This window comes from Lepidochelys kempii, chromosome 3 (genome assembly GCF_965140285.1).
Source record: "Lepidochelys kempii isolate rLepKem1 chromosome 3, rLepKem1.hap1, whole genome shotgun sequence".
NCBI lineage: Eukaryota > Metazoa > Chordata > Testudines > Cheloniidae > Lepidochelys > Lepidochelys kempii.
In genome coordinates, this window is record NC_136382.1 from 170,726,933 (window position 1) to 170,748,860 (window position 21,928).

The 21,928-nt window shown below is 40.8% G+C and overlaps 1 non-coding gene across 1 annotated transcript; it reads left to right on the forward strand.

Moving 5' to 3' along the window:
* Positions 1-5,378: 5,378 nt before the first annotated feature.
* On the forward strand, positions 5,379-5,480 carry LOC140909826 (U6 spliceosomal RNA). The gene has a single exon (XR_012158364.1). It is a non-coding gene; the product is annotated as a U6 spliceosomal RNA (small nuclear RNA).
* Positions 5,481-21,928: the final 16,448 nt, after the last annotated feature.

Here is a 21,928-nt window from a genome sequence, read left to right on the forward strand (position 1 = left end):
AACCCAGGTTTTCCATGATTACCAAGCTCGCAAGCACATTAACACAGTCATACCAGAAACCCCTGGTGTCTACGCTATACTTCCTTGATATCTTAAAAAAATACAGTCCTGTTACTTTAGAAACAGAAGCAACAACAGACACTGAATTGAGGTGGCCAAGAAAAGTGACAGTGTTAAATGGCTGTGTCATAGCTGGCAGAGCACTAGCTGAAATTATCCAGGCCTAAAGTAGCTGAGATTGAAAATGTTCTCAATCAAGTTGCAAAACAAGAGGAAATTCCAGTAAATCAGTTACTTAATGAGAGCAACATGTAACTGATTTTTTCCCCTTAACAAGGACAAAGTCAATATTAATATTTAGTTATCACCATTTTGTTTCTGTTTCCTAAATTGCCATATTAGAGGCCAAAATAGTTGGCACTGTTTTGGATCTAATCCTGCTCTTGTTTATATTGGTGTGAATCAGGAGTAACTGCTAGAGCTGGTTGCAAATTTTCCAAATAAATGTTTTTCTGTCCAAAAATGCTGACTCAAAGAAATCAAAACCTTCCCCAGGATGGAACTCTGACAGTCTTCTGACAAGTTCAGCTGCCTTCTCTGCAGCCTGGGTGACAGGGAGCTTGGGAGCAGGGCTCCAACGATCCCAGACTCTTCAGCAGCCCACCTGGCGGGAGCTGTGGACCACTGTTCCCAAGGCTTTGGGTTCCCAGTTTCTCAACAACTCATCTCGTGGGCTGCCACAGAGCCCGGTCTTCCAGGCTCCTCGGGAACATCTTTTGTTTCTGAAATACTGAAACATTCAGAAAATGTGGGTGTTTTCACAACTAAATATTGAGGAATTTCATTTCTACAAAAAATACTGAGTTTTGGCTTTACATCCCACTTCGGGATGACTTTTTTCCAAAACCTTGACATTTTTCCATGGATGTGAAATTCATTTCCCCAGCTAGCTCTAGAAACTGCATGGAAGTGACTGGAGTTGCACCCTTGTAACCGTTTAGGGAAGCTAGACACTGAGGGCTAAATTCAAAACCTGATGTTTGCATATACAATTCTGCTGACTTCAGTGGCACAGATTCACCTCTCATGTAATTCATCTGAACTCAGCAGAGTTACACCAGTTCACAAACTGGGGCAAAGGGGTTGCAGGGCATCAGTGAATTGTATCCATTTAGCCCTGTTGGGATCTGGGAAGTGGATGGGCAAAGCTAAAGGATCCCCTCCCCCCGCAGCCTAAGAGGAGGATCCACAGGCCCTGGACACCAAATGATTCCGGGGGACAACTAATGAAATAACCGGTACAGGAGAGTGGTCGTTTAGCATAAGGCAGGCACAACGCCTTCAGCAGCACTAGGGGAGTGCAGTTCTTACACTACTCATAAGAGGGAGCTACTTGATATTGCCCCCAACCTCAGCACAGTGCCATTTAGTCTTGCCACCTTAGAGGGCAGGAGTCCCACAAAGGGGCGAGATACAGTCAAGCCCAAATTATTATTTAAAAAACAAAATGCTCTGCTTATGCACTTAAATAAATAACACTAATATGTCTCTATTCTATAACAACTTCCATGGAAGGATCTCGGCAAGCTTTGCAACCAGTTACTTTTAACTTGAGAAAGGGCTTCTGTTCTGACAGGCAGACAGGTGTCATTTGGAAACCTGTTCTGATGATCAATTATCTGACCTCTCAAAGCTTTAAACAATCTGTGTGCAATTAAATTATAATTACATTGATTTTTATATAATTAATAATGTGTACTTACTAAATGTTATCAGACAACTAGCATTGTCAGCCAGGCTGTGGGACAGCTGCAGATAACTGATATTAGTTATTTTTATAGGTTAAAAAACAGCTCCCAAATAATTTGAAACCATCACTTCTGATGATTTTATTAATGTCATCATTGGTTTTTGTTATACCCACTTGTGCCTTCTCATTTCAAAATTAGATTGTGAAATTTTTGGGGTAAGACCCATGTCTGCACGTGTCTTTGTACAGCACCTACCACAACTGGGCACCAATCTTGACTGGGATCTAGTGCAATACAAATAAATAACAATAATATTAATATACTTCCAATGACATACTGCTGCAACTAAAATCAGCAGAGGTGTTTGAGCTGGACCATCATCAGTATAAATGAGAGAGAGTAGCTGGGAGGGAAACTTCTGTACCTTGTTCCACCAGCGCTCAGAACGTTAATCTTTTGGGCATGATGTGATGTCCACGTTTGCTGGCATTTTTGCTCCCTTTCTCTCTCCCCAAAGGCTCCTGAGGAGAGTGTGGATGGTGTCATAAATATAAAGGGAAGGGTAACCACCTTTCTGTATACAGTGCTGTAAAATCCCTCCTGGCCAGAGGCAAAATCCTTTCACCTGTTAAGGGTTAAGAAGCTAAGGTAACCTCGCTGGCACCTGACCCAAAATGACCCAAAAGGACAAGATTCTTTCAAATCTGGAGGAAGGGGAAAAGGCTTTTGTTTGTCTGTCTGTGTGATACCTTTGCCGGGAACAGATCAAGGATGCAAGCCTTCCAACTCCTATAAAGTTAGTAAGTAATCTAGCTAGAAAATGCGTTAGATTTTCTTTTGTTTAATGGCTTGTAAAAGTCACTGTGCTGAAGGGAATGTGTATTCCTGTTTTTGTGTCTTTTTGTAACTTAAGGTTTTGCCTAGAGGGATTCTCTATGTTTTGAATCTGATTACCAAGTATTTACCATCCTGATTTTACAGAGGTGATTCTTTTACCTTTTCTTTAAATAAAATTCTTCTTTTAAGAATCTGATTGATTTTTCATTGTTCTTAAGATCCACGGGTTTGGATCTGTGTTCACCTGCACGAGTTGGTGAGGATATTATTATCAAGCCTTCCCCGGGAAAAGAGGTATAGGCCTTGGGGGGATATTTTGGGGGAAGACGTCTCCAAGTGGTCTCTTTCCCTGTTCTTTGTTTAAATCGCTTGGCGGTGGCAGCATACTGTTCAAGAACAAGGCAAAGTTTGTACCTGGGGAAGTTTTTAACCTAAGCTGGTAAGAATAAGCTTAGGGGGTCCTTCATGCAGGTCCCCACATCTGTATCCTAGAGTTCAGAGTGGGGAAGGAACCTTGACAGATGGATATATATAAGGACAGTCCTATTTTTATTTTGTGATTTTTAATGTAGGAGATAGCTGAAGAGAGCACAGGATGGGCATATCTGGTTACATTTTAAAAATGTGAATAAATATATTCAATATCTAAGATGTTCAGGCTTCACTTTCATTTTCTTATCTCAAAGAAAAGTTTTTAAGGCCTTTTCCCTCCAACATAACATTTATAAGACTTATGAAGTGGCTATTTAGAGCCTCTCTTTTACTCATTATCTGGTATAATATAATTTTGAATTGATAAATACAATTTTTACAAAGAGCTATTTACCTAATATGTGCAACTTAAAATGGCAATACAGAATATTCAGCTATTGCTTGCAGAAAGATGTTTATTTTATTGGCATTTAGTTTTTGTGGCCAAATTACCTTAGCATGAGATAGATCTCCATGTGGACATCTGGTGCTATTGATCCTACTGACCTTGATAGACATTCTAGGAGATGGAATCTCAGGAAATGTTTATGTGATTTGCTCTTAAAAAGAAAGGTTTTACTTTCCTTTATGATCAAATGCTAAGTGCAAAAAAAGAAATGTATTCTGGCAGCTAAAAATTTTGCTGTTATTCCTTTTGTGACTTCTATGGCTAAGATACTGAATGGATTCCATAAGTGAGAACTTGTCTATATGCCAACTCCACATGGTCTTCTTTCTTTAAAAAATGCCTTTGATTTTCACAGACTCCAGCTCTGTGGACAGACTTGTGCTGAAAAAAAGCATATCCTGCTGCTACAGGAAATAGTTTTCTCAACACCACTGTATGTTATTTATTTTAATCATTACTTTAAAAAAATTTCATACAAAAATCCATACAATATTGTTTGGCATATCAGGGCAGAGCAGATTTCAAATGTACCTTTTTAGAATTTGCCTCAACTAAACATAAAAGTTCAAAGGGTTAACATGTTTGGAAAAGCCTCAAAAATGCTAAATGGATTTTTTTTTCTTAATTTAAAAATCCAAGAACTAAATGTAGCAGGGCATTAAATTAGTCACTGGATTCACATTTAGCGGGAGCAGCACACAACAGGATGAATACGGAGATTGTTCTGTTCAGTATCTGATTCAATCCTATACAATTTACAGTAGGTGGTCTAATTATTGCCCTACTTAAGGTTAATGCCTACAAGCCTGAGAACTGGAGACTGGGCCAAAACTGAAAACCCAGACTCAAATACGGCCAAACTTGTCCAAAATTCAGAACCCAAATCCAAATCTGAATTTTGTGATAAGCTCTTATGTCTTGTGTTCATACAATCCAGAACCTCAGATCCAAACAGCCTCATTTGCAGATCCAAACTATGAAACTCAGACCCATGTTATCAAAAGTGAAGAGTTTTCATATACAACACTCCTTTCCGTCAGTACTTCACCATTCTGAGTGCTTATGCTATACCCATATCCACTGAGGCAGATACTTCACCAATAGCCTACAAGAAGCACAAGTTCTCGATTACTAAAAAGAGAACTTTTGACAGAGAGTCCCCCCAGGTACTGCAAGTACTTGACATTTGCTGGGTATCATGGTATATGGCTACAGATACTAAAGATTGCCTGTGGCAGATTTGCTACTGTGAAAAACTAACACAAAGAAAATGCTTATAGACTCATAGACTTGAAGGTCAGAAGAGACCATCATGATCATCTAGTCTGACCTCCTGCACATCGCAGGCCACAGAACTTTGCCCACCCACTCCTATAATAAACACAGAACCTCTGGCTGGGTTACTGGCATCCTCATATCATGATTTAAAGACTTCAAGTTATAGAAAATCCACCATTTGCTCTAGTTTAAACCTGCAAGTGACCCGTGCCCTATGCTGCAGAGGAAAGCAAAAAAAAAAAAAAAACAAAAAAAATCCAACCCCCACAGGGTCTCTGCCAGTCTGACCCAGGAGAAAATTCCTTCCTGACCCCAAATTTGGTAATCAGTAGCAAATTTGGTAATCAGTTAGCCCCTGAGCATTTCAACAAGACCCAACAGCCATACACCTGGGAAAGAATTCTCTGTACTAACTCAGAGCCCTCCCCATCTAGTGTCCCATCACCGGCCATTGGGGAGATTTGCTACTAGCAGCTGCAGATCGGCTACATGCTACTGGAGGCAGTCTCATCATACCATCCCCTCCATAAACTTATCAAGCTCAGTCTTGAAGCCAGTTAGGTTTTTTTGCCCCCCACTGTTCCCCTTGGAAGGCTGTTCCATAACTTCACTCTCCTGATGCTTAGAAACCTTTGCCTAATGTCACATATACTAAAATTGGAACGATACAGAGAAGATTAGCATGGCCCCTGAGCAAGGATGACATGCAAATTCGTCAAGTCTAAACTTGCTGATGGACAGCTTATATCCATTTGCTTAAAATACTCTTCACAGGTTCACACCCCCTCCTGTGGAGAACAGATTTGAACTGGGTCTCCACTGGGTCTCCATTGGGCTATGGGATACTCTTAACTTAACTTAAATAACTCCTCTCCCTTCCTGGTATTTATTCCTCTGATGTATTTATAGAGAGCAATCATATCTCCCCTCAGCCTACTTTTGGTTAGATTAAACAAGCCAAGCTCTTTAAGTCTCCTCTCATAAGGTAGGTTTTCCATTCCTCTGCTCATTCTAGTGGCCCTTCTCTGAAGCTGTTCCAGTTTGGATTCATCTTTCTTATCATGGGAGACCAGAATGGCACACACTATTCCAGATGAGGTTTCACCAGTGCCTTGTATAATGGTACTAACACTTCCCTATCCCTAATGGAAATACCTCACCTGATGCATCCTAGGATTGCATTAGCCTTTTCCACAGCAACATCACATTGGTGGCTCATAATCATCCTGTGATCAACCAATACACTTAGGTCTTTCTCCTCCTCTGTTGCTTCCAAATGATAAGTACCCAGCTTACAGCAAAACTTCTTGTTGTTAGTACCTACATGCATGACCTTGCACTTTGCAGTATTCAATTTCATCCCATTTCTATTACTTCAGTTTTCAAGGTTGTCTAGATCTTCTTGCTAATTAGATACCTGAGCATTTTGAAAGTAGATGGCCTGGAAATCCATGATGTACACACATATGAACAGTGTGAAGGAAGATTAGAGTTGTGGGTATTATCAGTAGAGCTGGGTGAATTCTTTTCAGCAAATAGTTTACTCACCAAAAAAAAATTTTAGTTTTGCTCAACTCAAAAGTAGTCACAACAATAGTGTTGAGTTTGCCAAATAGTTTTGACCAAACTGAAAAAGTGAAGTGTTTCAGCAATGGCAAAGTTTTAACTTCTCATTCATTGTGGCAATTCATAGTCATTCATAATGACAATGGACTGTTACTAGAGCATGGTAAACTGACTTTGTAGTCCTTTGGTTCGGGCATTCACAAAGGATGTGGGAGAATCAAGTCCCTGCTCCAATGACCATTTCATTATTTATAAAAGGTGGAACAGCTTGAACAGGAGAGATTAAGAGTGACCCACAATAAAAAAAAAATGTCAAACAAAATGTTTCATTCTGAATATTTTTGACTTTTCAGTATTCTGAAACTATTCATTTTTGGTTTGACCAAAAACAAAACTTTGTTCTTAATGTTTCAGAATTGCCTGCAATCTGAAAAATCCATTATTCACCCAGCTCTAATTATGAGTTGAGGCTACATTACATCCCAAGCTGGCATCAGTCAATACAAAGAGTTCCATGATCCTGGATTCCAGTGTGAAATATGTCAGCAGGCTTTCAAGACTCTTCCTTATACATGTTGTATTTATATGTACTTACAGGGCCACCTGCAAGAGAAAGGGAGTATCGGATTCGGCATGTATCTAAAATGAGAAGAGACCAATTCTTAGTTTCTAATATATGAGAGGCTGTTATAGATTCACTTTTCTGAGAGACTCTTGCTTTCATGGGTCAAAATCCTCATGACAAAGACCACTCAGGGATGCCATAAGGCCTTGCAGTGACTTAAGATCTTAATGAATGCTTAAAGTATTTTGAAAGGTTAAGCCACTAGGAAATGTTTGTGGTGAATGTTCACTATGTTATCCAAACTGACCCTATCTCTAAAGGTCAGATATTTAAGAGGTCCAGCCAAATCATGCATTTCCTTTTTAGGGTCAGGTTAGTTTCAGGTTTCAGAGTAGCAGCCGTGTTAGTCTGTATCCGCAAAAAGAACAAGAGTACTTGTGGCACCTTGGAGACTAACAAATTTATTTGATCATAAGCTTTCATGGGCTACAGCCCACTTCATCAGATGCGTAAAATGGAACATATAGTAAGAAGATATATATATACATAGAGAGAATATGAAAAGGTGGAAGTTGCCATACCAACTCTAAGAGGCTAATTAATTAAGCTGAGCTATTATCAGCAGGAGAAAAAAAAACTTTTCTAGTGATAATCAAGATGGCCCATTTCAGACAGTTGACAAGAAGATGTGAGGATACTTAACATGGGGAAATAGATTCAATTTGTGTAATGACCCAGCCACTCCCAGTCTCTACTCAAGCCCAAATTAATGGTATCTCTCCTGCTGATAATAGCTCATCTTAATTAATTAGCCTCTTAGAGTTGGTATGGCAACTTCCACCTTTTCATGTTCTCTCTATGTATATATATCTTCTTACTATATGTTCCATTCTATGCATCTGATGAAGTAGACTGTAGCCCATGAAAGTTTATGATCAAATAAATTTGTTAGTCTCTAAGGTGCCACAAGTACTCCTGTTCTTTTTGAGGTTAGTTTCAGAAGAGAAAGATATTGTGACTACTGATTGATTTTGATAAATCCACTTTGAAACAAAAGACATTTTCCAGTGCAAATGAGTTTTGGTCTGATCTAAAAAAGATTTTTTTAAAAAATGACTATCCAGAATTAAAGCAAACGGATACTGAATTATCTGAAATATAAACTCTATGAGCTTTCAGAAAGGCTCTCGAGAATGCTAGAAATTCAGTAAATCAGTGGCAGGGTTGACAGTTACAGAGAACAATATTGTATACAAACTTTTTAGAATTCCAATTAAATGACCTGACTTGTTTTTTATACCCGAATTCTGATGCCATTAACAGAAAAAAAAAATCAAAAAACAACAAAAAAAACCACTCAAAGATTCCAGTTCATTCAAAACTTTACGCTAAACAACCCAAATGCTATCCACAACCTTGCAAAACTGGAGTCAGTGCCAAAATGATGGAGACAATATTTTGAATAATCTCTGGACACCATATTTTCTTTACTACCTTAACAAACTAGCATATTCCTAACTTGATTTTAAATAAAACGTGCACAGAGATATGTTCTGTTTAAATGTAATGAAGTAACCTTATGGATAGTGGATAACTCCCTAATTACATTTTATGTTCTTATGGTTCTTGAGTTTTCATTTTCCACAAATGGAGCAGATGTATATGAGTTCACATGACTGCTCCAGCTCAGGCAGAAGTGACCATGGCTGCCAGCAAGTCTACTTAGCCATTAGACACATAAGCTAGGTAGTACTGTATGTTTAATAGAACTAGGTGTAAAGTGATGGTTCTTTTTTCACTGTTTATTGCTAAGCCAACCTGCTATAAAACATTGATCTCTCAGATACAGGAGACACATGACTCCCATGCCTCTAGGTCCAGTAGGCTTAACCTGTTGAACCCAAAGTGCTAAAAGGACTTAAAATGTAATCATTAGTAGATTTTTGCAAGCAGCTGGTAAAACAAGACTTCTAGGCAGTCAGGGTGCTTTAATTTATTTCTTAATCCTGCTAAATCATCAGAAAAGTATTTTAACTTAGTTCCACTTGGCAGGCAAAAGTTAGAATTCCAATAGGACACTATAATAAAAGGCATCAATGAAGTGAAGAATGATAAACTTTGTGCAGTGAAAGAAAAGTGACCATCAGCCTTGAGGTCCAAACTTTTATTTCTCTTTTGAAAAATCAGAGAATTACTGCACATCAGTTTGGCTTGGTGTTCCTGGCAATATATTTATTTTTTTCAAAAGGCTCAATATTTCCAGCCTCCATTAAAACCATCACAGTCTAGCGAGACAGACGGCAGACAAAAGAGATTATTGATTGACACACAAGACAGGAGTTTGTTTTTTTTTATAGTTACTGCACTGACAGGTAAATTGCAAGTCACCCATTAGTAATTGTTCACTTTTCATGTTTAAAGAAAACATCATGATGGCCAGTCTTTAAGACCAGATCTTCCATTGTGCAGGCTTGACCCCATCACTGCTAAGGAGAATAGAAAATAATGGCATGAAATGCTATGGGATAGCACGAGAGGCATCATCACAAACAAAATGAATGAATATTTGATAGTATTTAAAAATAATTATACAGAATATGTTGTGAACAATTCCATTTATTTCTTATGTGCCTAATTAGTACATCTTATCTAGATCTGAAAAAAGTAAACTAAGAAAGTTATGACCGTGGTTTCTTGTCATTTTGCACCTAGCTACAGAATAAAATCCTCAGTGTGCAGTAATTATTCTTGGCTATTAAATATGCTACAGTGATTGCAGTACAAATATAGTCCACGAGCTCATTTTCACGACATGATTTAGATGATCTGTTTAATCTAATGCAATCTGCAGACTTGATTTCTTGCCAGGTAGTGCACACAGGAAATCCTGGAATAATATCCAAAGACTGTGCTGGACTGAAAGTGAAACCTTTGGTTTAACATGCTGCCAAAAGTTTTAAAGAAACAAACTCACAAAATGAAAATCCTCTAGTGTTCTTGAAATCATGATGTGCAGCACTGGCTGATTGGAGCAATACTACCTGCATTGAAATTTGAATTAATGATTTTGAGAGTCAGATGAACTATTAGTTTGGTGAAAGGGATAAAAAAGGATCTAAGAAACAAAATGCTCTGGCTTTTAAAATGAAAATTGTAAAACAAATGGGAGGGGGAAAAGGTGAGCATTACCATGTTAAATTAATTTGTTAGAGGGTTTTTGGATTTTTGCCATTTTTAAAAATCAAGGTGTTATAGAAGTGCTTATATTAACTGTTACTGAGTCACAAAAAAGCAAAAGCCAGGCCAGAGGTTTAAAATTGCTTGCTGTGGAATTGGAACCTAGAGTGCAGTTTTACTCTGAAAATGTACTCTATAAATATGGAAGTGTTGGGTTCTATGTTCATTGTGTCTCACTGATTTCCACAGTACATTTGCTCAGTTTGTAAGTACAGATGTTTTTTCTAACTGCAGGCTCCAAGAACTTTGGGATCTGATGGCCAAGCCAGCTCGTTTCATTTCACACACCATCAAACAAACTGCAAGCTACTGGGGTTGTCCAGATGTCACTGAAGGAAGACTCTGAAGAGAACTGTGTTTTACAGGTATAGCTATAGGCAGAATTTGGCTTACAGAATCTTTATTACTGGGAATGGTGCGTAATATGAAAAGAATCCAGAGTGAGGCTGTGGAGCCTACGATTAGGAAAAATATCTTTTGAGCTGCAAACTGAGCAAATGTAATAGGAAAACGAGTGAGACATAATGAATACAAGGCCATTGTTATACTCACTTTAAGATGCATTGCAATTCTACAAGCCTTGCCTATCAATAGCAATATTTGAGCCACTTCATTTATAAACTCAAAGCTTAGAGCCATCCACGGGCTGAAAAGGCAGCTTTCCATAGTTGTGAAATGTTTAGAATATATAACATTACCATGCTGGATATCAGAATTAAAGATTGCACAAAAATATAATTAATATTACCCAAACATAGTCCCACTAGTTATCCAATGGCAACCCCAACCTCAACTGCTGCTTTTCAACAGGAACTCTGTATTAGCAGAAACTTGAGAACTCAATATTTTACATTACAGTGCATTTTGATGCTGAACTGCCTTTAAAATTCAACCAACAGCTACTGTCTGGAGAATTCCCTGAATAACAGCCTACATCTTCATATTTATATGCTTTGTAGCAGCAGCATTTTCAAAATCCTCTCTCCCCGCCCCTATTTATTATTACAAAAAGCAGCTATAAAACTGCAATCTCTTTCTTTTATTATAGAGTGTATGCTCCTTGGGACAGGGACCTTGTTTTATTTATATGTAATGTGCCATACACACTTATGGGACTATATAAAAATAATAATTGGTGGTGGGCCAAAAGAGGAACCTCGAATCTGAATCACTTTTTTTTTAAAAAAAACCCACACCAATTTATTTGTTTGTTTGTTTTTTAAGAGAAACAGGACTCCTATGGGTTAGATCTTACTCCCAGTTCCAAACCCAGTCCTAGAATTTTGCTCTTACATCAGACATAAAACCAGAAAGATTCAATTTTCTGGTTTGGATGTGAACAAAATCTTGCATTCAAGATGGCAGAAATCTCATAGGAGCAGCTCATCTCAAAAGAGTCCCAGCATTTGAGATTGAAATATCATGAGAATAGTCTGGAATAGTTTCATGCCAGCAAATCCAAACCCAAATCCTAGTCCTGATTTGTCTTCAAAACCGAACCGTAATCTCTAGGGTATCCTGATTCGTAGCAAGCTCTGAAATCTACCTTCTTGAGCTAACTCTAAAAATAAGAGTATTTCTATAGCATATTATTAGCCAGGGTTGGTGAAATGTTCTAGTAGACACTAGCTAGCCAGGAACTGATGGCACCATATGCATCCACTCTAATCCATTTGAAATGCTGCATTTTAGATACAGCCAGCAGTACAAATTATCTGTCCTTTAGTATGACTGAATACCAGATTTAGCAAACAGCTGATAAGCGGAAATGGTTGCACAATCTAAAAATGCAAGGGGCCTTTGTTTTCCTTAGAAATTATGTTTGTCTTCACTTTCATCAGTTACCAACTACTATGTTGCATATGTTCTTGGTTTTTTTAATTCAATATCACATTCTGAGGATAAACTGCAACCTTCCTGTGGAACAGTAAGAGTAATATGACATTCCAAGATCATTGGCATATTAGTGCCAATATTCTACTTTCTACAAAGTGTGATACAGCATGGCCAGTAGAAAGTAGAATATCAGCACTAATATGAAAGTGAAGACAAACATAATTTCTAAGGAAAACAAAGGCCTTAGGCCTTATTCCCTGTAGAGGGAAGAAAGGTTTCTATAGATTAATTAAAAGCACCTGAAGCCAATTAGAGCACCTGGAGCTAGTCACGTGATAAAAAACCCCTGCTTCAATCAGCCAGGGGAAGGAGTTGGAGTAGAGTGGTTTGGAGTTGGAGCAGAGAGCAGTTTGAAGGAGTTGGAGCAAAGTGGTTTGGAGTTGGAGCAGTTTGGAGGAGTTGAAGTAAAAGAGAGTTTGGAGAAGTGCCACGGCTGGCTAGAAGACCAAGACCCTAGGTAAAGAGACACCCGGCTTGTGAAGAGAGAGAGGGCAGGAAGCCCCACAAGCTGAAGAGTAGAAGAGGGAAGTAGCCCAGGGGAAGGAAGCACTACTTCAAGTGGTTTACCACTATCCCTAGGGCCCCTGGGCTGGGACCCGGAGTAGAGGGCGGGCCCGGGTCCCTCCCTCTCCACTACCCTTCTCTGGGTTACTTGTGGGACAGTAGATACCCTAGTTCCGGGGAAGGAAACTGCGCCCTGAACCCCCCACTGCCCAAACAAGAGGAAGCACGGGACGCATCATAATCATACCAGCAATTTGCCACAAAAGATTCGTTATCAATGGCCTGAATATAGCTTTTAACTTGTTAAGTGTAAGTGCTCTGTTCTTCTCTCCTTATGTGTGTAAAAGTCCTACTGACATTCATGGGAGTTGTATTCACATAGGAAGAAGAGAGCAGAATCCCAAATGTGGGACACGGGCCTATACTATAAAATACGCAACAAGGATCCAATCCAAAGGAAGTAGCAAACAGCAGAGGAGGTCAAGGACTAATCCTGTGGGGATCTTGCTTCACCATAAAGAAAAGATTTTGGATGAAGATTTCATGATTCAGTATACCATCATGTTGATAATTAAGCTAAAAATGGAGATCACAGGTGGTCTTTGTGGGAGTGTGCTAAGTCTAGATTTAAGAATGAGTAAAACCATTGAGGTACCTTAACTGGTAGACTGTACTTTGCAAACTGTGGATACAGTTCTGCCCTTGGAAGCATGAAGTGTGCAGCTGCTGGGGGAAAATGGAGCTATACCAACTGAGCACAAGGACTCTGAGCCATGTTCAGGGAGCCAGGAGTAATACACTCTAAAGCATTTCAGACTTCTGCTCCAAGACCAGTAAAAGTAATACACAGGATATATTTTATATGGGATCGGATGCTGGCTGAGATAGCAAGGAAAAGACAGTTACTTACCTGTTCTGTAACTGTTTTTCTTCAAGATATGGGTGCAGACGTGTATTACACTCAGGTGTGCATGTACCCAGCGCACCAAAGCCGGACAAGTTTGCTTACCAGTAACCATCGGGGCAGTGCTCTAACCCTCTGGCCCTCATAACCCTGCCCACGGCTATATAAGGGTGCCACCACTCTGACTCTCCTCAGTTCCTTCACATTGGAATCTAAGACTGGAGACTCCGATGCAGCGGAGACAGAGGGTGGGCAGTGGCATACATGTCTGCACCCACATCTCAAAGAACAACAGTTACAGTACAGGTCAGCCACCGTATTTTCTTCTTCAAGTGGTTGCAGACGTGTATTCCATTCAAATGACTTACAAGCAGTACTGGTAGGAGGTGGCGCTCGGAATCTACTTAAACAATGACTGCAAAACTGCCTGCCCCAGGTTTGCACATGACCTAGATGACGCTATAACAGCATAATGTTTAGTTAAATGATTTAGTTGGGGTTGGTCCTGCTTCAAGCAGGGGGTTGGATTAGAAGACATCCTGAGGTCTCTTCCAACCCTAATCTTCTATGATTCTAAAAGTATTACAAAAGACCACAGTATCGAAACATCACTGAGAAATATGATAGATATTGCTTAATCTCATGTCAAATGAACCTGTTATGTCTGTGGGGGTGTGGTCTGAGCTACTCCATACGCCACGTAATGTAGGAGGTTATCCACCTGGAAATTGCCTGAGTGGAGACTGGCTGAATCTTTCATTTGATCCGCATAAGAAACAAAAGGCCGATGCAGTGAACATAATTCTTTTCATACAGAATACCAAGCACTGCCTCTCGTGTAAAGTATGAAGATGCTATTCATCTGCATTTGAATGTGGCTGAGGAAAGAGTACAGGTGAGTAAATAACTTGGTTAAGGGGAAACTGTGAAATCACTTATGACAAAAATGTCGGCTGTGGCATAAAAGATACTTTTGTCTTTGACAGGGGCGGCTCTACCAATTTTGCTGCCCCAAGCAGTCGCCGCTGAATTGCCGCAGCAGCAAGAGCGGCGGAGCTGCCCCCGAATTGCCGCCGCGGGACACGGACTGCCGCCTCGTTCTGAATGCCACCCCAAGCACCTGCTTGGAAAGCTGGTGCCTGGAGCCGGCCCTGGTCTATGAAGAACTGTGTACATGGAGGCCTGCCATTAGAGCCTGCAATTCACTGACCCTTCGTGCGGATGTTACAACAACAAGAATCAGAGTAACAGCCATGTTAGTCTGCATTCACAAAAAGAAAAGGAGGACTTGTGGCACCTTAGAGACTAACCAATTTATTTGAGCATGAGCTTTCGTGAGCTACAGCTCACTTCATCGGATGCATACCGTGGAAACTGCAGCAGACATTATATACACACAGAGATCATGAAACAATACCTCCTCCCACCCCACTGTCCTGCTGGTAATAGCTTATCTAGAGTGATCATCAAGTTGGGCCATTTCCAGCACAAATCCAGGTTTTCTCACCCTCCGCCCCCCCCCCCCCCACACACACAAACTCACTCTCCTGCTGGTAATAGCCATCTTGGTAATCTTGGCTCTTACCAGCAGGAGAGTGAGTTTGTGTGTGTGTGTGTGGGGGGGGGGGGCGGAGGGTGAGAAAACCTGGATTTGTGCTGGAAATGGCCCAACTTGATGATCACTCTAGATAAGCTATTACCAGCAGGACAGTGGGGTGGGAGGAGGTATTGTTTCATGATCTCTGTGTGTATATAATGTCTGCTGCAGTTTCCACGGTATGCATCCGATGAAGTGAGCTGTAGCTCACGAAAGCTCATGCTCAAATAAATTGGTTAGTCTCTAAGGTGCCACAAGTACTCCTTTTCTTTTAGCAACAAGAATGTCTCTCCTTTCCCAAAAGACAGCCTAAGAGAAAGTTGTCAGAAGCTCAAATAGAGGAACCATGAGGGTGGCCCGAACAGTATTAATGTCCCACGATGTGACCATTTCCTTCACAGGTGGAAACAGGCAGACAATACTTTTCAGAAATCTCAGTGCTTTGGAGTCTGAGAAAACTGCTTTTCCCTGGATGGAATGTCGAGATCACTGCCAAGTGAACCCTCCACAAGCTAAGAGGCAGATCAGAGGACTTCAGATGTAACAACTAATTTGAAATGTCCTGAACACAAGCTAATATTAGCGCAACCAAACACTGCTCCCATGCCCCACCAAAAAAAACTGAAAAAATTCTACCCTAAGCAGAATTTTTACCCAGAAAGGGGAAAAACTGCCAGAGACTATTTGAAGTCCATTTTATGTGGAAAGTGCTCAGACACTAAAGTGATAAGCAGCCATATAAAACCAAAGCTAGATTAGATAGATTTCTTTTTAATTTGATTTTGATGTAATTTTTCATTAAACAAGTTCAAATTTCAACAACAAAAGGAGGGAAACTGAACATCCCCTCCCCCATTTTTGACCAGCTCTATTATTTAACTGCTATCTCTTCCTGAAAGATTAAAAATGCCAGTGGTTTCTTCAAGCCCTCTGATGGTAAGTGTTAGGCCCATCCAGTCAGGGAACAGAATCAGAATCATGTGATGTATGTGACCAAACAATTCCTAGCAAAACAACACATTATGAACTTAAATATTGAACATCAAATACTCTCAGCAAACTGTTCACGATCCATAGTGGAAAACAAACAACAACCTGCTGAGCAAATTTAACTAACACTCGTGAGTAAATCATGAAGCGCTCACACTTACCTCATGAGCAGAAAAAAAAAAAAAAAGGCTAAATTTTTCAGATAATTGAGTCACTGCAAATTATTCACTCATTTGTACAGCAGATGCGATATAGGCCTGGATTCAAACATTCACCCAGTATAACAAAATCAGAAGAATGAAACTTGCACCATATCTTAGTATGAAGAATGTATATTTGAAATTCTCTAGAGGTTGGTTAGTTTTAATTGTACATATAGGTTATAATGTATTGTTTCTCTTTCCTGATTGGATGAAGATAACTCTTAAAAATAGGTTTCTGGTGTGAAAACTCAAATTTTTAGTGCAAAATGCACTTTCTGGAAATACCTTCTTAAAATTCATTGTCTTCATGAACACGTCTGGTGGTGAATGTACTTCCTAGAACAACCACAGAAAGCAAACAAAAGGCAAATTCAAAGGGTGAAATCCTGGACCCAGTGAAGCCACTCGGAGGTGGGCCATTGACTTCAGTGCATCAGGATTTGACCCAAACAATTAAATTGAGAGAATATTTGTGAACAGTTTTTGGGGGCATTTCTTAATCAGCTCTATCTGTTCCTGTGTGATGGAACTGCACCCTTTATTGCCTATATCAACTTTTTATAGGCCCATCTTTTAAAAGACACTGTGAACACAACTGTGTGTAAACTAGCATTTGCAGATACAAATGACCACTCAGGCTTCTAACTATTCATCATCATCATTTATTATTTGTATTGTGGCAGTGCCTAGGAAACTGACTCATGGACCAGAGTCCCATTTTGCTACGTATGACAAAAATACATAACAAAAAGATGGCCCTTGCCTCAAAGGCCTTACCTTTGCATATGTAAATACTTGATTTGCAAGCCCAATGGAAGTAATCGCACATGACTACATAGGTGCACATGACTGTGGGTGTCATCTTAAAAAAATGTAGCACTAAAGTCCTGCATGCTGGGTTAGTAATTTAACATGACTTTAAAAACATCTGAATTATCTTTTTAAAAATACTCATTTCAGGGGATAGATCATGCCAGTCAGGCTACTATTTTTTTGTTTTGTTTTTTAAAGCAGACATCTTTGCGGAGCTGAGGATAACACAGTAAAAGGGCTGGTTGAAGAATCAGCTCTAAGTTTTCTTCCAAAACCTTTTAACAAATGGAATGTTTGACAGAGATGAGTGCAAATCTAGCAGCATTGCTTAACTTGCATTTTCAAGACAGAAATTTAAATATCCCTTACCGCCACCTTTAGTAGCTAATCAGTGAAAACATGCTGTAGAAACAAAGTATGATCAATTGTACAATACTGTTCCCCATCAACTAAAATAGTTAAGTAGTAAAATCTAAGCTATTGATTTCAGTTTCTGCAGACTGTTCAATATTTATCAGCCATGTAGGCCCTTACCTAGTTCACTCCACCAAAAGGACATAGAGCACTCTGATAAATAAATGGCAAGTTTTCAGTGAGAAACATTTCGCTGGCAGGGAACATTTTGCCAGGACATGCCATCCTATGAGTAATGAACAATCCATCCATCTTTATATTTAGCAAGTTTTCCATTTCATCCCCTGCCCTTTTTAGTGTATGATTTAATTCACAGCACATAAACATTTATACAGGAACCTTGTAAAAACAAAAAAGTGCACAGTTATACTGTCAGTGTGTTTTCTGAGACAACTAAGGGCAGCTGGAGAAACTCATTTTTAAAACGAATCCATGTCCTGTGTTTGTTCTCACTGTGCAATCTCTTATATTTTCTCTCTTTGCCTGACTGACTCCATTTATTGTGACAAAGTTCCTGCTTTACCTTGGTGGGTCTTGCGCTTATTGGCGGATTTGCTCGCCTTGGAGCTTCACGGCAGCCCTCAGCTTGGTCATTTATCTGAACCCACAGTCCAGGTCGACTCCTCCTGTGTCTGACCAGGAGTTGGGAGGATTTGGGGGGAAACCTGGGCCCGCCCTCTACTCCGGGTTCCAGCCCAGGGCCCTGTGGAATGCAGCTGTCTAGAGTGCCTCCTGGAACAGCTGTGCGACAGCTACAACTCCCTGGGCTACTTCCCCATGGCCTCCTCCCAACACCTTCTTTATCCTCACCGTAGGACCTTCCTCCTTGTGTCTGATAATGCTTGTACACTTCAGTCCTCCAACAGTCCACGTTCTCAGTCTCAGCTGCTAGTGCCTCTTGCTCCCAGCTCCTCACACGCACACCACAAACTGAAGTGAGCTCCCTTTTAAAACCCAGGTGCCCTGATTAGCCTGCCTTAATTGATTCTAGCAGCTTCTTGATTGGCTGCAGGTGTTCTAATCAGCCTGTCTTAATTGTCTCCAGAAGGTTCCTGATTGTTCTGGAACCTTCCCTGTTACCTTACTTAGGGAAAAGGGACCTACTTAGCCTGGGGCTAATATATCTGCCTTCTATTACTCTCCTATAGCCATCTGGCCCAACCCTGTCACATTATATAAATCTCCCTCCTCTTCTTCCTTTTTAAACTATAGCCATTTACAAACATTGGACCTGACCCTTCAAGGTTCTGAACAGCTCTTATATAATCGCCAGTAATTTGAAAAGTGGCCCGGGTAAAATTTTGAGCTCTGTGAGGGCTGTATGGAGCATGAAGAATGGTCCAATAGTTAGGGTGTGAACCTAAGACTTTGTGACAACCAAGTTCTGTTCCCTACTCTACCACATACTTCCTGTGTGACCAAGTCTCTAAGGCCTGAATACACAAAAGGAGTTAGGTGTGTAAGTCTCTGTTTTAAGTGCCTATGTCCCAGTTTTGGGATCCTGCAATACACAAAGCTCCCCCTAAACTCTAAACTCACTCTTTGCCTAAGTTTTTGCAGTAAAAGTTCCCTATGTTTCTGCTTCTGAGCATGCACCCTGCAGCCTCCCTCTAAGTGCCCGGGTGCCCATCTCCCAGAGCAATTCTCAAATCAGGGGAAGATAGGTGTCTGGCCCCCAATTAGGGCCAATCAGGTAGGCCTGCTGAGAGGGTGCCTACCAGATCGGACCCCTCAGGCGAGTTCATATAGAACAGCTGAAGGAGGAAGAGTTCCCTCGTAACTTTTAGCCCATTTGGGATAGAGAAAGAGTGAGAGAGTAAGGGTGTGAGAATAACTCTACAGTCTGGTTGTTAGAGCACTTACCTGGGTGGTGGAAGACCCTGAGCCCAGTCCCTCTGTACCAATGATCCTCTCATTATTTATCAACAGTAAAACAGCTTCAACAGGAGAGACTGAGGGAGCCCTGCATCAGAATATCCCATCGCCCAGTAGCTAGAGCACTCACTTTAGAGGTAGCAGATCCCTGTTCAAATCCCTACTCCCTTTCAGGCTGTGGGGAGACTTGAACCAGGGGTTGCCCACATCCCAGGTGAATACCCTAGTTATAAGTCTTTCTTCCCTCTCCCCCAACTAAACCAGCACAGGTGTTGGCATTAACACCAAGATAGGGTTTGTACCTGAGATTCCCAAGCAGAGGGAAGCACCCTCCTGCAGCCCAGACTTCAGGTCCTATCTCTGAAACAGGAGCAGGGCTTAGTACCCCCCAGACATGTCCCATTCCCTAGCACAGGGGGCTCCCTGCACACCTTGCTGGCTTTAGTGAATTGCAGCCTAAGGCACCTATCTCTCCCCATTCATTGTATAGGAGCTTGGGTGCCTAACTCCGGCTTTGTGAATCTCTGTGATTTTATAGGTGCTGAGCGTCACAATGTCTAATATCTTTTGTGCATTCAGGCCTTAGTGTCTCTAGGCCTCAGTTCCCCATCTGTAACATTGGGATAATACTTCCATACCGCTGAGGCGCCTTGTAATGAAAAAAGGTGTTAGAGCGTGTGAGGTGCTCAGATACTCTGGTAGGGGGCAGAGTACAGGAATATCTAAGCTAGATTGTGTACACATCTTGGGGAATTTGAAATGATTTTAATATGAATTCTCAAAGTCTCAGGGGATTCAGCTAAGCAGTCAGAATCCATGAAGACAGTGTCCTTTCCCACAAAGCTTCTCCTCCCGCAACTGGTGTCTTTTCCCATCCGCTTATCTGCAGTTGTCTTCTTGGGAGGGGACCTAGTGGGCTACAATATTTTTATACCCAAAATCCATTTTCATGGAGAAGCAAAAGGCCTGTTCAGCCCTCTGGCATCTCCAGCACTTTGTCTATTGTGAGATGATGGAGGTGGGGCATAGGGTATGCTCCCACTCACTCCATTGAGGGGCTTCCAGCCCCTTCCTCTCCCTCCTGAAAGATGAAGAAATATCATTGCCCCCTTCCCTTATTCCCCCCCGCCATCATGAGGCTGACCTAAATCAATCCAGGGCCATTGTCACACTCCCATATGACACCGTATCCAGGCTGTGGCCCTGCCCCTCCTTGGGGTATCAGCGGGTTCCAGAGTTGGGAATAAACCAGTTCACACATCTTAGATACTGGGTGAAATCCTGGCTCCGTTGAAGTGAATACCAGCTCTTCCCTTGACTACAGCGCAGCCAGGATTTCACCCATTGTTTCAGGCTGTTTGCAGATTTAAACATGCCTCAGTTACAAGCAAGTCACATTTTCAAGATTTTCGTTGCACCCCTCAGAGCCAGAAACATAATTCTAATGATAGTTGAGATTTCCATCAAATCAGGCAATTCCAGGATCTCAGGCCCCATCCCCATCAGAGATCCTCTGTGCACTCCCTGGCAATCTGAAAAGTCAATCCGTCCCTCCCACAAATCAATTCCCTCTACTCTCCCACATCTGCCCCTGTGCAGTAAGTGGGCTATTACTGTAAGAATCTTTCACCTGTGGAAACCAAAACAACACTTCCCTTGAGAATGGTTAAGGAGCCAAAAGGAAACACCTTGAGTATTTTTAATTGTACTCCTCCACCTCCTCTCCCCTGCAAGAAATTGAGATATTTAATGAATCTCAGTTATTTACATATTCCTTGAAATTTTCCTTTTCTATAAGGGTTTCTCTGTCTTTTCCCTGGGGTGGGCACACATTACAGTTCTAAAGCATTATCACAGCAACTGCTGGCCTGAGAGGCTTGACCCAGAGCCCTGCACCAGTAAATTATTTCCCCCTGACATATGGCTTAAGGCTCAAGGATTTGAACATTTAATTGGTGCATTTTCTGCAGGGCTTTAGAGGCTTGGCAAGGTGAGATTCCTGCTACTCAGGGATACAGCATGGAAACAGTTCCTGCTGTGCATCACTGTCAGCCTCTGCCTACAAGAATGGATTGATCTCCTTGAGCTCCAAGGACTTGTATTATCTGTGTCATGGACTAAAATCATCTCTGAGAAAAGCCATCACTCCGTCTTTCAGAATTTTTATTCATCAAAAATTTTTTATTCATCAAATAGATCATTCCTCTATTGCCTTTTGGAATAGGAATTAGCTCATTCTTTTGGAGAAAATGGACACTAAGTTCCTTTGTGGCTGAAATTAAAACCTCTCCAAAACTTTTTGATTTTTCAGCTAGCTAATTTAGGACAAAAAAACGGGAATAGATGCCCCCCCGAAACATTAAAATGTAGACTAAATGTATGCATCTCTTTAACTCTCACTTATTACCAACACCATTGGAAAATATTAGGGGTATTTTTTTAAAAAATAATCCCATTATACCATTTGCATGCTGTTCTTATGCTGAATTTTGAAATCTAGATTGCTGTGAAATTCCCCACATGTGGCTGATATTTGAGCTTCTCTGGAAAAGCTTTGTTAAGAAAAAAAAATCCCACAATTTCCACTCTTGCTGATTTACTCCCACTGAACTCCTTAG